This window comes from Lepus europaeus, chromosome 6, assembly GCF_033115175.1.
Source record: "Lepus europaeus isolate LE1 chromosome 6, mLepTim1.pri, whole genome shotgun sequence".
Lineage (NCBI taxonomy): Eukaryota > Metazoa > Chordata > Mammalia > Lagomorpha > Leporidae > Lepus > Lepus europaeus.
This window is the reverse complement of record NC_084832.1, coordinates 46083821-46099568: the sequence shown is the minus strand read 5'-3', so window position 1 is coordinate 46099568 and position 15748 is coordinate 46083821. Positions and strand designations below refer to the sequence as shown.

Genomic DNA, 15748 nt, shown 5'->3' with positions numbered 1-15748 from the left:
CAATCCGAAGCCAGGAGACAGGTGCTTCTTCCTGGTCTCCCATGCGGGTGCAGGAGCCCAAACACCTGGGCCATCCTCCACTGCCCTCCAGGCCACAGCAGAGAGCTGGACTGGAAGAGGAGCAAGCAGGACTAGAACCCAGCATCTGTATGGGATGACGGCACTGCAGGTGGAGGATCAACCAAGTGAGCCACTGTGCCGCCCCAAAAACCGTTTTAAAACACATTTTTTTTTTAACTTTTTGTATGTACTATAATAGTGAGAGTTGCTATGAAAAAACCTGTGGCAAAGTAGATTAAGCCTTGGCCTGTGACGCTGGCATCCCATGCAGGTTGGAGTCCTGGATGCTCATTTCTAATCCAACTCCTTGCTAATGTGCCTGAGAAAGCAGTGGAGGATGGCCTAAGTGCTTGATCCCCTGCACTCACATGAGAAACCTGGAAGAAGCTGCTGATCCTGGCGCTGGCCGGGGCCAGGCCTCAGCCATTGTGACGGTTTGGAGAGTGAATCACGGACAAAACGTATCACTCTTTCTCTGTCTTTCCCCCTTCTCTCTCTAACTCTGCTTTTCAAATAGAGAAATACTTTAAGGGAAAAAAAAAAGGGGGCTCTTTTTGTTTTAATGTTTATTTATTTAAAAGGCAAAGTGAGAGAGAGACAGAGAGACAGAGAGCGAGCGAGCGCCAGGCCACAGCCAGCAGCCTGAAGTTCAAGTACATGAGCCATAATCTGCTGCCTCCAGAATGTGCACTAACTGGGCAGGAAACTGGTGGAACTGAATAGCCAGGATTCAAATCTGGCACTCCAACATGGGACATGGATATTCTAAGCAGTGGCTCAATCCACTGTTCCACTTGCCTACCCAAGAATAGGTTCGTTCTACCAATCACTCTCTCTCTCTCTCTGGATTTCTCTTTCTCTCTCTCTCTCTCTGCCTACCCCACACTTAATCTGTTAATGATAAATTAGCAACTTTAATAAAATCAGATTTTAAATTTTAAAGGAATCATTTCCCTTATTTCTTTTAAATAAACAAACATAAGAAACTATGCATACAATAATAAAATATGTCTACATAACACATTTTCTAAATTTGGTACATAAGAGCTTTACAAATTCTCATTAATATAGAATCTATGAATGTATAGGAATGAAGTGGATATATTGTGATATGATTGCCATTTTTAGCCCTTGTTTATATTCTTGTGGAACTGTAGTTTTCCTACTTTTTTACTTGTTGAATATTATGGTTAGTGGTGATTTAAGCCTATGATTACAGGGTAGATTAAAATTATGTCTTTGCAAAAATTAATGGAAAGAAAAGAAGGGAGGGAAGGAGAAGGGTAGGGAGGAGGATATGGGAAGGGAAGCAAGTATGCTTATTTTCTTAGAACTGTGTCTATGAAACATAAGAAATCTGCTTTGTTCATATTAATTTCAAAAAATAAAAAAAAGATTCTTATTCTCACTTCAAGAGAACATCTGCAATGATGTTTCAAAAAATTATAAAGTGTTATTTTTGTAACCCAAATATTCATTAATCACTGAAGCTTTTTCTGTAATAAAATTCATACCATAATAGGTGTTTTCCCTTGATGCTATGGGTATGTTATTTTCTTTTTTTTTTCAACTTAGATTTTAATTATGTACATAAATAGCAACATGAGAACAAGACGTTCTAAGGCCTGTACAGTATCTTTAGGTAAAGGGGATTTGGATTAGTCTGCTTGCAGTATGGCATCCCCAAGATAAAAGAATCCTAGCATAGCTTTTCCTGAAGAAGAAAGTCAGTTTACTACATTCAGTATTGACTCTTCTGCATTTGTCTGTAGAAATACCGATTTGCCATGTGGTGCTTTTTGTTTACCTACAACTCATTAAAACGAGCAGAGCATTGAGTTTTCTACTTATTTCCAGGTGAATTCTTCACATTTCCTGGCTTTTGAAAGTTCTCCTTCCACAAATCTTCTACAACAATGTATCCTCGTAAACCCCAGTCATACAATTTCTCCCCACTGACCTGGGCAAATGCGATGGTTTGTTGTGGGTAATAGAGGCAGCTAATCCCATGAAACCAGGAGGACACACCAGCTTCTTTATTTTTGAACCTCTAGCCAAAAGAAGTCCAACAAGGCCAGCAAAACCAATAACACCAAGTCTTGGAAAAAAACCAGGAGGTGCATTTTGGAGATATTCATAGCTGTCTAATCCCCTTTGGGCCAAACTCTGCATCTTGGGCTTAGTTTGAGAGTACATTTCCTGACACCAACTTGTATATGGTTCGCAATGATGTTGAAGCTGTGAGATGCTTTCTTCCAGTTGGGTCTTTGGCTCCTCCACATACTTGGACTGACCCTCAGGAACCAAGTAGCGTGAAAGCTCATCAACCTTCATGGAGCTTTTGTGAGGCGAGTCCTTTTTTGGTGCTACGTAGACTCTGCAAGTGAGCAGGCTCAGGCTGTCTGGGCCCATGGACCTCTGAATTACCTTGAACATGTTGCTGGCAGCGGCGGATCCGGCCGAGTATGTTATTTTCAATAACAAATTAATTATTTCATGCCTTTAGAACTTTATTTCAATTTTAAAAAATTCATTATTTGTATGTATGTATATGTGCTGTGACTGTTCTTTATTTTCAGTTTAATCATCTCAGTACTGGTGTTGTCTTGGCATCTGTAGTTTTTAAGGTACCCAAATTACCTCTAAGTATTTTGGTATATATCCAAAAGTCAGTGGCCAAAGCAAGTAAAGAGGCAGGCATTTGGCACAGTTGTTGAGACACCACTTAGGACACTCACATCCCATATCCAAGTGTCAGGATTTGAATCCTGGCTCTGCTCCCAATTCTGTTTCTTGCTAATGCACACCCTAGGAGGCAACAGGTGATGACTTAAGTGTTTGTGTCCTGCCACCAACATGGGAAACCCATATTGAGTTTCTGGTCTTTGGCATTGTCCTAACCAGCCTCAGAGGTTGGGAGTAGATGAGTGGAAGATCTCTCTGTCTGTCTCTCTCTTTCAGAAGCTTTCAAATAAAAATAAGTATTTTTATAAAAGTAATATTTCAATGAAATATTTATTGCTTTTATTATGAATATTTATCTTCATATTTGTGTATATTATAAATTGTCATTAAAATTACCAAGCTTAGTCAAGATAAACTATTTAAAATTATGAAACATTTATTATTTTTATTTTGAAATACCAAATTTAATTTTTTAATTTCTGTAACTAAATTTTTTACCTCTGCTTTTGTTACCTTTTGGTGACCAATCACATGTAATTTTTTTCTTATATTATTAAAGAGTACAAAAACATCATTTTAATGTTGTTAAAATATGACTAATCAAATATTTATCCTTAAAAAGGTAATTGTAACAGATCTTGAGACACATAATTTAGGTATTTTCATGTGGATGTACTGATACATTTTACAGATCTATCCACTACATATAACTAGTGCTATATGTAGCTCAAATCCTTTCCCAATTATGAAGTTTAGATAACTTCACCTGCTTAGAGGACATTATTTCTAAGTATATACAAATTTAAAATTAAATTCTCATGAAGCATTTACAGTAACTGTACTATTGATCATTCTTATTCATACACTGTTCTTTAACATTCTAATGTTTTTAGTGTAATACTCATCTGTAACTATTTTCATCATGTGTTCAAATGATAATAATTGGATATGTAAAAAACATACTACTTAATTTTAATCCAAGGTAATGTTCTGTTATTGAAATTACCAAGTTTGCTAATATGACTAAATTATTAGTAAATAAGGTAAAAATACTGTCACATTCACTTGTTAAGTTTAATGTCAGAGCATACTTAATATTGAAAATGTACGACAATGGTAATTTTTTGTTTAAAACACAGCTTTCGAGACAGACTTGTCTACAACATATTGAACTTGGTGAATAATATTACTATTGGCTTATATACTTTGTCAGTTATTCACAGGGTACATGTGGTAAGAAATTTAGGAATGATGCATATATATGCAGACTGATGAACATGAGAGATAGATGAGAGAAAAAAATAATACCAGATGTAGATAGATGAATAGATAGATGGAAGCACAGAGTCCTATCTGGCAATGCTTTTCGGCATGAGTGGGATGGGAGGGTTGTGCCACTTTAAGGTAATGGATTCTAAAAGGCTCAGTAAATCTATATCTAATTCAGGAAAGAGCGTTTTATTGAGTTCTTTGGAGGAGGCAAAGAATCAGGAATCAGAGTTATGTGAGCATAATTACAAATAGGAATGGCTGCCAATGAGAAGTGAGGTTGGGAAAAGTGGTAATGTAAGGAGCTGCCAGATGCTGCTGCTTTTAACATCCCTAAGTCTCCCAAAGCACTGCTAACAGGGCAGGTTCTGAGTTCGGCTGCTGACCATGGTGGTGGCACGTTAGCAAAACTGCAATGCCAGACCAGCTATGTAGATGCCTAAGACCAGTGGTCCTACTACAGCACTGAGTTACTCTTGGGGTCCCCAAAAGTCAGTTAATACCCTATATGGGGGCAAACTGTTGAAATCTTTACCTAATATATACTAAACTGATCTTCTGTATATAAAGAGAATTGAAAATGAATCTTGAAGTGAATGGAAGGGGGGAGGGAGCGGGAGAGGGGAGGGTTGCGGGTGGGAGGGAAGTTACGGGAGGGGGGAAGCCATTGTAACCCATAAGCAGTACTTTGGAAATTTATATTCATTAAATAAAAGTTTAATAAATGAAAAAAATATCCTGTATAGGAATAAATAGTTTTTCTTTTAATTTACCACCTGCCAAGAAAGACAAAAATAATTTTGTGCCACTACATATAATAGATTTAGAGGTACAGAAATTATGACTGCTCAAGAATATTAGAGTGACACCCCTAGAGAAACTTATATTTCTTTGTTGACAGGTACAATCATTAGAAAATAAGTTCCAATAGCAATATAATAGGAAGAAGACCAACAGCAATGGTCAGTTATGTTTACCTTTGCTGCAAAAGTTATTTAAAATAAATGAAAATAAATACATTTAAAACATATTGAAGAGGCCAGTTTTGTGGCATCACAGGTTAAGACACTGCCTACAATGCTGGCATGTCATAGGGGTGCTGGTTCAAACCCTGACTACTCCACTTCCAATCCAGTTCCCTTCCAATGTAACTAGAAAAGCAGTAGAAGATAGTCCAAATACTTGGACCCCTAAATACACATAGAAGATCTTCATGAAGCTCCTGGCTCCCAGCCACTGTGACCATTTGGGGAATGAACCAGAAGACGGAATCTCTCTGTCTCTTTCTCTCTCTCTTTATCCTGTTTCCTCTCTCCTCTCTCTGTAACTCTGACTTTCTAATAAATAAATAAATAAATAAATCTTTTAAAAAGTAAAATCTGTTGATTTTTTTAAAGATTTATTTATTTATTTATTTGAAAGTCAGAGTTACACACAGAGAGAAGGAGAGGCAGAGAGAGAAAGGGAGAGGTCTCCCATCCTCTGGTTCACTCCCCAGTTGGCCGCAACAGCCAGAGCTGCACTGATCTGAAGCCAGGATCCAGGAGCCTCTTCTGGGTCTCTCATGTGGGTGCAGGGGCCCAAGGACTCGGGCCATCTTCTACTGCTTTCCCAGGCCATAGCAGAGAGCTAGTTTGGAAGAGGAGCAGCCGGGACCAGAACTGGCGCTCATATGGGATGCTGGCACTTCAGGCCAAGGCATTTAACTGCTGTGCCACAGTGTCCGCTGATGTTTAATTTAAGGAACATAACAAATATGATTCCTTCCTCTTAAATGAAATTATATTCCAGTGATTATCCCCCTATATTTGTGAATGTTTTCCCATTTGCAATGATTACAAATTCTAATGTGATTGTCCATTGAGCTGAAACATTAGAAAACTTTTAGTTCAAACAAGGGAGTCAACCACTACAGGAAATCTTCTGTTTGAAAATACGCCCAGCTGATCTTTCTAATATCTTATTTGGAAACTTGTGTTCTTCTCAAGTTATATCACAGTGTTAAATACTTTGAAACAGTGTGTCTATAGACAAACCAGTGTTTTCTGAACTAAAATTTTGGACCTCCTTGAGGAAATTCTGTCTTTGCCAACTTGCATGTTTTCAAAGGAATGTCAAATTAAACCAATAGAAATCTAGTTTAGGTTCTTCTAAAATTCTTTTGATTATGAGGAACTGTACCCACGTTCAAAGAACTTAAAAATACAAAGTGTAACAAAGGACAGGAAGCATTTGAGAAACTCTTCTAAAATACATGCTGCCCTTAGACAACTTTCCTTTGAAATCTGCCACAAAAGCATTAGTATCTGGAAATATTTCAACCTATTAGGGAAAAAAAAATTCAACCCATGAATGTATTGCAAAATTCCTGACTGCACCATAAAGATAAGCCCTTTAAAAAAGAAAGATGAATAGACTTATTGACAAAGGACATATTCAATGTGTAACAATAGATCTATACAATGATGAATTAAAAAATTCCACAACAGGTAAATTACTTATGATTAAAAGTGATTTTCAAAGTTAAATATTAAATTCATATATCTATTACAAAATTTTAAAAATCAAAAAGTATGCACCCGTGAGAAGTATGTGCATTTCCTCATTAGGAGTTTAAGTTCTAAAATTAAACAGCCTCACTTAAACTCTCCCACCTCCAGCCCCTTTGCACATCCACTTTTTAATAACTTTGAACAAGTTTTTTATTCTAACTTGGGATCTTCAACTACATATGAATCATACTAGCATGTCTTAGAATTCTCAGCATTAGAAAATGATAATGTATTCAAGTTCTTATCTTAATCTGCTTACACTGCTGTAACAAAATAGGGTTGCCCCTCACTGTTTGCAGGGATGTATTTTAGGACCTCCAAAGATACCAAAATCCATTGGTACTCAAGTTCTCATTTATAGAATGGTTAATGTCTACATAACACATTATCCCATGTACAATGGGGAAAAATGTGTATTTGTTTGAAATGCAGTATGACAGATAGGAGAGATTTAAATAATAACAAAATCTTGCACTTGCTAGTTCCCAAATGTCTGCAAAAACCTGGATAAGGCCAGGTCGCAGCCAGGAGCCAGCACCAAGTATTACAGGGACCCAAGTACTTGGGTCATCACCCACTGACTTCCCAAGTTCATTAGCAGATAGTAGAGTAACTGGAATGAGAAGCAGCACTTTGATATTGGATGCAGGTGTCCCAAGTAGTGCCTTAACCTGCTGTGCCACAATGCCACCCCTTCATTCCCTATTCTTTAAATCATCTCTGTATTACTTACAATACCTAATACAATGTAAATGGTATGTAAATGTTTTATATTATACTTTTTAAAAAGATTTATTGGAGCCAGCACTATGGTGTAACAGGTAAAGCTACCTTCTGCTGGGCCGACATCCCATATAGTCGCCAGTTCAAATCCTGGCTGCTCCACTTCCGATCCAGCTCTCTGCCATGGCCTGGGAAGGCAGTAAAGATGGCCCATGTGGGAGACTCAGAAGTTCCTGGTTTCTGGCTTCAGATTGGTGCTGCTCCAGCTGTTGCGGCCATCTGGTGAGTGAACCATCATATGGAAGACCTCTCTCTCTCTCTCTCTCTCTCTCTCTCTCCCTCTCTGTGATTCTGCCTTTATTTATTTGAAAGGCAGAGATATAGAGAGAGATGGAGAGAAAGAGATTGGTCTTCTATCTGCTGGCTCACTCCCCAAATGGCTGCAATGGCCATGGCTGTGCCAGGTTAAAGCCAGGAGCCCGAGCTGTTTCTGGGTCTCCACATGGGTACAGGAGCCCAACTACTCGGTCTATCTTCTGCTGTTTTTCCATGGATATTAGCATGAAGCTAGATCGGAAGTGGAGCATCTGAGGCTCCAGCTGGCACCCATATGGGATGCCAACACTGCAGGTGTAGGCTTAACCTTATAAGGCACAGCACTGGCCTCTATATTATACTTTCTAGGGGAAAATGATTCTGTATATGTTGAGTACATATGCATTATTTTTTCAAATATTTTTGATCCATGGTTGGTTAAAGTATGAATGTGGAACCCAATTCTATCACAGACTGGATATTTAGCCAATACAAAACTTTTCTCACAGATTTGGAGGCTGGAAAGTCCATGGTCAAAGTGGCAAACAAGTCTGTTTCTGATACAGCCTCACCTGCTAGCTTGTCGGCAGCCATGTCTTCACTGTATCTTCACATGCCTCAGGTATCTCTTCCTCTTCTAATAAGGGCATTAATGCTATTGTACCATTACCCTACTTATGTAACCTGAATTTATAACCTGAATTATATCCATAAAATTCTAATTCCAAATAGTTGTATTGAAGATTAGTGCAACACATAAATTTCACAATTCAGTCCTTGGTAGTCTTTAATGCTCAATAAATGGCAGCAATCTTTACAATAGTAAAGATTATTATGACAATACTTTTCCTTTCCATCTCAATTTGTTGATGAAGGTAGTGTATTGTCTATCACCATCCTTCGATGCATCCCTGGTGGGGTTGATACAGATTCACAATCAATTAGAGCTGGGTATAAGGACTCCTTCAACTTTTGGTATTATACCCAATAAGGTAAGGCATTTGAAGACCAAATTATCAGAGATGAGAGAAGAGGAGAAAGAATGAACAGGAAAGCTCTCTTAATAAACTTTCACTCCCCTTTTTCAACATTGGGGCTTAAAAGAGTAAGTTTTCCTAGGCTTAATTCTCAACACCCCTTCCTGAACTATGGTGTCTTTATCAACTTCCTATTCATAATTAAATAGTCCAGAGTTCCATCATACTTGTTGCCAGACTGTCTAAAATTTTGATTTCAATATGCCATATCTGCAGGTAAAAATCCTTTGCCAGACTTCATGAATAGATTTTATAGCTTTTTGAGCACTGAGTCATGTGACTTAAGGTGGTATATATCATTTCTATGGAAACTACCTGGGCTGCACATCAGATATACACGTCCCTGAACTCTATTTTACCAGACTATCTGGATGTGAGGTCCATGTTTCCTTTTTCTTTTTTTTTAATTTATTTATTTTATTTGAAAGTCACAGTTACACAGATAGAGGAGAGGCCTTCCATCTGCTTGTTCACTCCCTAGATGGCTGCAACAGCCAGAGCTGCATCGATCCGAAGCCAGGAGCCAGGAGCTTCTTCTGGTCTCCCATGTGGGTGCAGGGGCCCTAGGACTTGGCCCATTTTCTACTGCTTTCCCAGGCCATAGCAAAGAGCTGGATCAGAAATGGAGCAGCCGGGTCTCGAACCTGCGCCCATATGGGATGCCGACACTGCAGGTGGTAGCTTTACCCACTATGCCACAGCAGCAACCCCAAGGTCCATGTTTTCTAAAAACCACAGCCCTCTAAAATGCAAGAGTCCCAGCAATTGTAGGCAAGGAGATGGGGGGGGGGGGAATGAACTAGCAGAGAATTCTTTATAAAGCATATTTCTTTTTATTACTTGCACAAACTATGAATACTTCAATTATTTGTACATTTTGAACTTTGAAAACAATAATATAAATGAAAATTGTAGAATTACATAAAAGTATGGAATTGAGAAAAAAAAACTGATCAAAGGAAACAAATGCTGGATGTGAAAAATGTATCTTGTCAACCAAAATCTGAAGTCACTAGCAGTAAAAAGAAATAGCACTAAGGTAGGAAGACAGTTTGGCCCTAAGAGGATCCGCTGGTGGAAGTGTTGCTAAAACACCTAGGAGTCCCTCATTCCCCATTCCTTACTCCCAATCATTATTCTCTTCCCAACTTCCAATCTCATTCTGTTTTGTTTTCCCTGTGCTTTCCAGCTTCAAAACTTCAACAAGTCTTTGCTTTTCCCTTTTCAGACCCCCAACAATGCCTTTGAGTTGGAGAAATCCCCATATCACTACACATTAAGAGACTGTGAGTCCCTAAACAACTGCACTATGGATATACATTTTGTCATTCCACCCAGGAATTCTGTTTTCCCAAAGAAACATTATTACAGTTGGCCATTCCAAAAGTAATGCTGCTGTTCTCCTTGTCTTGTTTCACTGTGGGGTAAATGAACTTGGAGAGGTTGGTCTAGATTCCTATCTACTATGTTTATATAGAACACTTTCAAATGACTCACAACTGAACCCTGGGGACATGGATGATCCAGGAATCATCCTAATTGGGAAGGTGTACTGGGAAAAATATGAAGTTACTTAGAAAGTCCAAAATTTAGAAGAAATGAGTTTTATAAAATTTGCAGAGAAAAATATTTTGCATTGCAATAGCATGTTCAAAGGCAGTAAGTAGAGTCTTGTATATGAAATTCAAAGATCAAAAAACCACTGAAGTAGAACATAATTTTCTTTGAGCCATTAATATGAACCTATTGTGATAATTGAATATCATTGTGATAAAAGAATATTACATTACTCATAATGAAAAACATATCATAGTGGTTCAGAGCTTGGGGTTTCAGACTCAAACAGATATTGGTTTGAACCCAGGATTGTGCACATATAACTGTGTGACCTTAGCTTTATTTCATTAAACTTTTATTTCTTTATAAGACAGCAGGGTAGTCATGGACAATAAATGAATATAAAGCATTTAGTCCAGTGCCTGACTTGACACAGTAAAATTAGTGTTTAATATTATTGTTGTTACTACTATAAATAATCTCTGTGTATTGTTCTCTAATGATAAAATTAAAACTTTTAAATACAGATAATTTTATATGCACAGGGGCCAGCGCTGTGGCACAGTGGGCTAAGCCTCTGCCTGAGGCACCAGCGTCCCATATTGGCACTGGTTCGTGTCCTGGCTGCTCCTCTTAGAGTCTAGCTTTCTGCTGTGGCTGGAAGGGCTGTGGATGATAGCCAAAGTGCTTGGGCCCTTGTACCCACATGGGGAACCCAGAGGAAGCTCCTGGCTCCTGGCTTCAGATCAGCGCAGCTCCAGCAATTGTGTCCTTTTGGGGAGTGAACCAGTGGGAGAAGGATCTTCTTTCTGTCTATCCCTGTCTCTGAATGTAACTCTCTTTCAAATAAATAGACAAAATCTTAAAAAAAAAAATTATATACACATCAGCCTTCAGTATTCATGGGTTCCATATTTGTAAATTTTTTAACCTGTTAACATTTATCTTAACCACCAAATCAGTATTCACAACATTTTTGCATTCATGCACAAACATGTACAGAGCTTTGAAAAATCTGAGTCACGTCCTGTACATGTTCCCAACTGAGATGGAACAAGACAATACCTTCCTGTATCTGTTCTCACATGGTAAACAAGTGTCCTTTTTTACACTCTATTTACTGTCACTTACTTTGCATTCTTATGCTTTTTGTTGGTGAGTTCGCAGTTTTAAATAGATAGTGAGCAAGGTGCTGAAGATTTGTTTAATGTTTCTAAGCAACAAAACATGATATGCCTTCCTGAGAAAATGTGTGTGTTGGATAAGCTTTGGTCAGGCATGACTTACATTGTCACTGGCTATAAATTCAATGTTAATGCATCAACAATGTGTATAAAAGGTCTTTAAATGAAACACACATAAAACAAGGTTACGTATTGATCTATACATGGAATGTTGTGACCAGAGACTTGCAGAAACCTAGCCCTGTATTTCCCCTTGGAGCAATGTTTCATTATTCATGAATTTGTTGATCACAGTGGCTTTATACAACAAAAGTGTATAACAAGGACTGAATATTTTCCTTTCTATATGGAAATCTAAACCTTGAGTTTGAAAGTTTAGGTAACATTAAATCCCTGTTTCTTCTACTTTATAAATAGTAAGTATGAGAGAATTATAAAATGATAAATGTTTGTTTGGAATATTTGTTGCCAGTACAAATTAGAGGATAAATTGCCTGTGCCCTTGAACCATGTCCTTCTGATTCTACTTCATTTGACAGTAGTATGGAGGTGGTCCACTAGAGAAAAGTCACTCTTCTCATTCACTACAAAATGATAACATACAATAAGATGAGAAATCTGCTCCAACACACAGACATTTGCCTTACAACTAGTATTTCAGAAATGAATAATGGATTAGGGTTGCTGTGTTGTCACCAAGTCTTGATTGATTGTTTCCTTAATATGTGCTGAGTGCTGACAAAGTGCAAATCTCCCAATCTGCTGTGATGGGACCACTGTTAGTAAAGGGTACAATTATGCTTTTGTAGCTTTCACTCATCTCCTGATTTCACAAGACTTTTTGTCAAAGAAATATAAACAGCTTTTAAATTGACAAAGGACTAAAATAGTAGCTAACATTTATTGAGCTATTATTCCAGACACTATGTTAAACAGTTTATACGTATGAGCTCTATTTTCATAGCAAGTATAGGAATTAGGCGTTGGTGATGATATTACCATCTAAACATACTGATGAAAATTTTGCAAAATTTTGCAAAATTAAATAATTTGTATAAAGTAAGAGAGTGTTTGAACTGGGAATTCAAATCCTTGGATAATGTACTTGTGAACTAATTTTTTAATAGACAGTAGTAATCTATGGGTATTTATAAATACCTAAACACACACATAAAAACCTATCTACTTGAACAAAAATGAGACTTTTTTTTTAATCATGGGTGAGATCTATTAAAAGTGTGAAAATTCTACAAAGTACTCTATAATAAAATAAATTAAATCATAAACTTAAAGAATTATAAAAATTGTTCATCAGTTTCTTTCTTTAGAGAGGTAAGTGGGGAAAGATAGATTATTAAATACATGTGGATTTCATCTTAATATGTATTATTTTACTTTCTAATTTAAGCAGAAAATTTTCATATTTCAGTCCTTTGACCTTCCACAATATAAATAATTTAATGACCTCAATAACACTTATAAAAGGAAACATACTCTTTTGATACTCACTAGCACATTGAACAAGGCTTGACAGATGATAGAGTGGTTAAAATCAAAGGTTTATCACCATCCAAAAGATTATAAATGGAAAATAAAATATACTCCATGTCAGTGACAATGTGAGAGTGTTGGAGGTAATCTCTTTTTAGCTTATGAAAACAACAAGAGTTCAAATGCATGTAAGACATCTAATCATACAGAATAAATGTTGAAGAGTAGTAATTAGTTTACTGGTTACCGAAAAATGTGTTGTGAACCACAATAAATATCTTTTCTTTTTAAATCACAGTGTTAGATTTAGAAACTATTCTCCAAAACTTGGAAAACCAGTGATAGAAAGATAATTTTCCCCCAGTGTTCTTTAGAGACAGGATATCTGTGTTATTTCATTCCCCTTTCTCTGAAACATCATGAATTTCCTCTAAAATCTTCATCAGAAGTCTATCTAGCCAATCCTTTTCATTCATCGCTGTTGCTACAAATCCACAAATTATTAGGCAATGTAAGCCTGAGAAGACATTATGGGAATTGGATTTCCATCATAAACATGGGTAATCTGTAAAAATTTTAGTGTAGATATCAGTGATGGTTATACCAGAGAAACACTATTCAAAGTCTGAGCTACTTGATGCTGGCACTTCTAGGCAACCACCAAAATGATATTTCTACAATCACATCCTATAATAACATGTAGATATCACTTCATTTACTTGTTCTTTTACATAAAACTTTATCAAGTTTTTACTTTTAAAAATCACATATATAAGTTATTTGACAGGCCCTATAAAAACATTTAGTCTCTTAAACATTCAACATCTTTGTGTTAAAATAACTCTTCAACATTTTAATCACTTCTTCATTTTCTTACTTTTTCTATTTTTCAAGCATTTAACCATATCTGTTAAGTTCCTATAACCTAGAGGCTAACTTCTCCACAACTATCTTACACTTTAAGGTCTTCAAGTGCTAACAATAAATAAAGGCGAAATGAAGACCTTCCAAATATTTTATGGCAAAATTTTTAAAAGGACAGAGACTATTGAGAGATTTGTGTTTTACCATAAAATCATGAAATACATTTAGCTTTTGATGTTCAAAGGACACCTTTGCTTTAGAGCAAATAAGCATTATTCCATTCGTACATTTAGTTTTCTGAAAGCTCTTAGAAAATAAATGAACAGTCAGGCTTTTTCTTTTTCATTTTATTGATGAACAATAGGTATGCAAGAAAAGGAGAGTGGAGGAGATGAGGAAAAAGGATTTTTATAAACAACAAAGCAGCCTGTGAAAAAGCAGCTATTTTGTTTGTATATTGCAGAAAATTTTGCTGTTAAAAGCAACAACTTCCTGAGGCAAGTAGGGAACAAATATATACCTTTATTCATATTGCTCTGCTTGATATCCTAATATAAAACAGATTTTATGTATCTGAAGTTTAAACCAATTCCTTCCTCATTTTCAGCGATATGTTCAGATCCGATTTTAACTAGATAAGTGGTTTCAAGTCAGATACTACTGAGTATGGAAAAGAGTTGCAGCAAACATGAAAGCTTGATAGATTGTGTCATGTGGTTATCGCATTGGCAATGCTATCCCTGCACTGAAGCTGCAGCGCCTACTCCTCAGAACCTAAAGGCATCCTGATATTATCTCTTATTTACTGCAGAGGCCCCCAAACTTCAAAACGGGAGACAGCCAAATAGCAGGGCTTCAATCACAGAGCTGCTTATTTCTTACCTTATACCCGATTAATCAAGAGGCAATGAACTATCAGTGTGCTGGGAAGGGGGCCGTTATGGAGTGAGTAAAACCTGAGATGCCGGCATCCCACGTGGGTGCCAGTTAGTGTCCCGGCTTCTCCACTTATGCTACTGGTTCCCTGTTAGTGGCCTGGGAAAAGCATTGGAAGATGGCCCAAATGCTTGGGCCCTTGCTACCCATATGGGACACCTGGATGAAGCTCAGGGCTCCTGGCTTTGCCCTGGTTCAGCCAGGCCATGGTAGCCATCTGAAAAGTGAACTAGAGAATAGAAAGGCTGTTTCTGCCAGTTTCTTTCCTTCTCTCTCTCTGTACCTCCAACTTTCAAACAAATAATTTTTTTTTAAAAAGAGCTTGGAATTATTATAATGTATGGAATATATGAAGTTTTTCTTTGAATCAAGTTATTTAATCCTTCTTTCTAATGATATTCTCACAAAGATATAGAAGACAATTAAATTACTTAAGTCATCTCTGCCTCATTCAAAAAATTACACACTGTATATTTACTCACTTTTAATTTTTTTGTGTTTTCTCTTTCTGTTCCTAGAGATTATATCTCAGAAGATATGGCCTTCATTACCAGCTACACAAATCTGAAACACTAGAATAGTGACTTTAAAACACTTATAAGAGTTTTGGTTTTGTTTTCTGGAGATCAAATTTGATTCTTTAAAGGTTGCTTAAAAGAGTTCATTATTTCTCTATAATACAGATGAAACATCAAAAATCCTCACTATGACATATGAAAGGTACTTCAAAATGTTCATGGATTTCAAAGATTTTTTTGCAGCAAAATAAACTTATTTGTAATCCCATTTTTCCAAGAACTTTTTGAAGGGCCCACTTGCAAGATAGCAATCTTGTTTTTCCAAATCCATCTTGCTACATCCACACATACCATTTGATCCAGCCACTTTGACTTAACAAATATTTATTTTAAGTCTACAAGTATTGGCTCATGCTTTCGTTTACAAGTGGAATTCTTGGGGCCCTGCTGTGGCACAGCAGGCTAACGTCCTGGCCTGAAGTGCCGGCATCCCATATGGGTGCCAGTTGGAGACCCAGCTGCTCCACTTCCTATCCAGCTCTCTGCTGTGGCCTGGG

The 15748-nt window shown here is 37.1% G+C and overlaps 1 protein-coding gene and 1 pseudogene across 4 annotated transcripts in view; both read right to left on the bottom strand.

Annotated features, from left to right (window-relative positions):
• Positions 1–15748, bottom strand: part of PCDH9 (protocadherin 9) — a 993278-nt gene that overhangs the window by 577148 nt on the left and 400382 nt on the right. The window lies entirely within an intron of this gene.
• LOC133762308 (MICOS complex subunit MIC26-like) lies at positions 1696–2511 on the bottom strand (annotated as a pseudogene).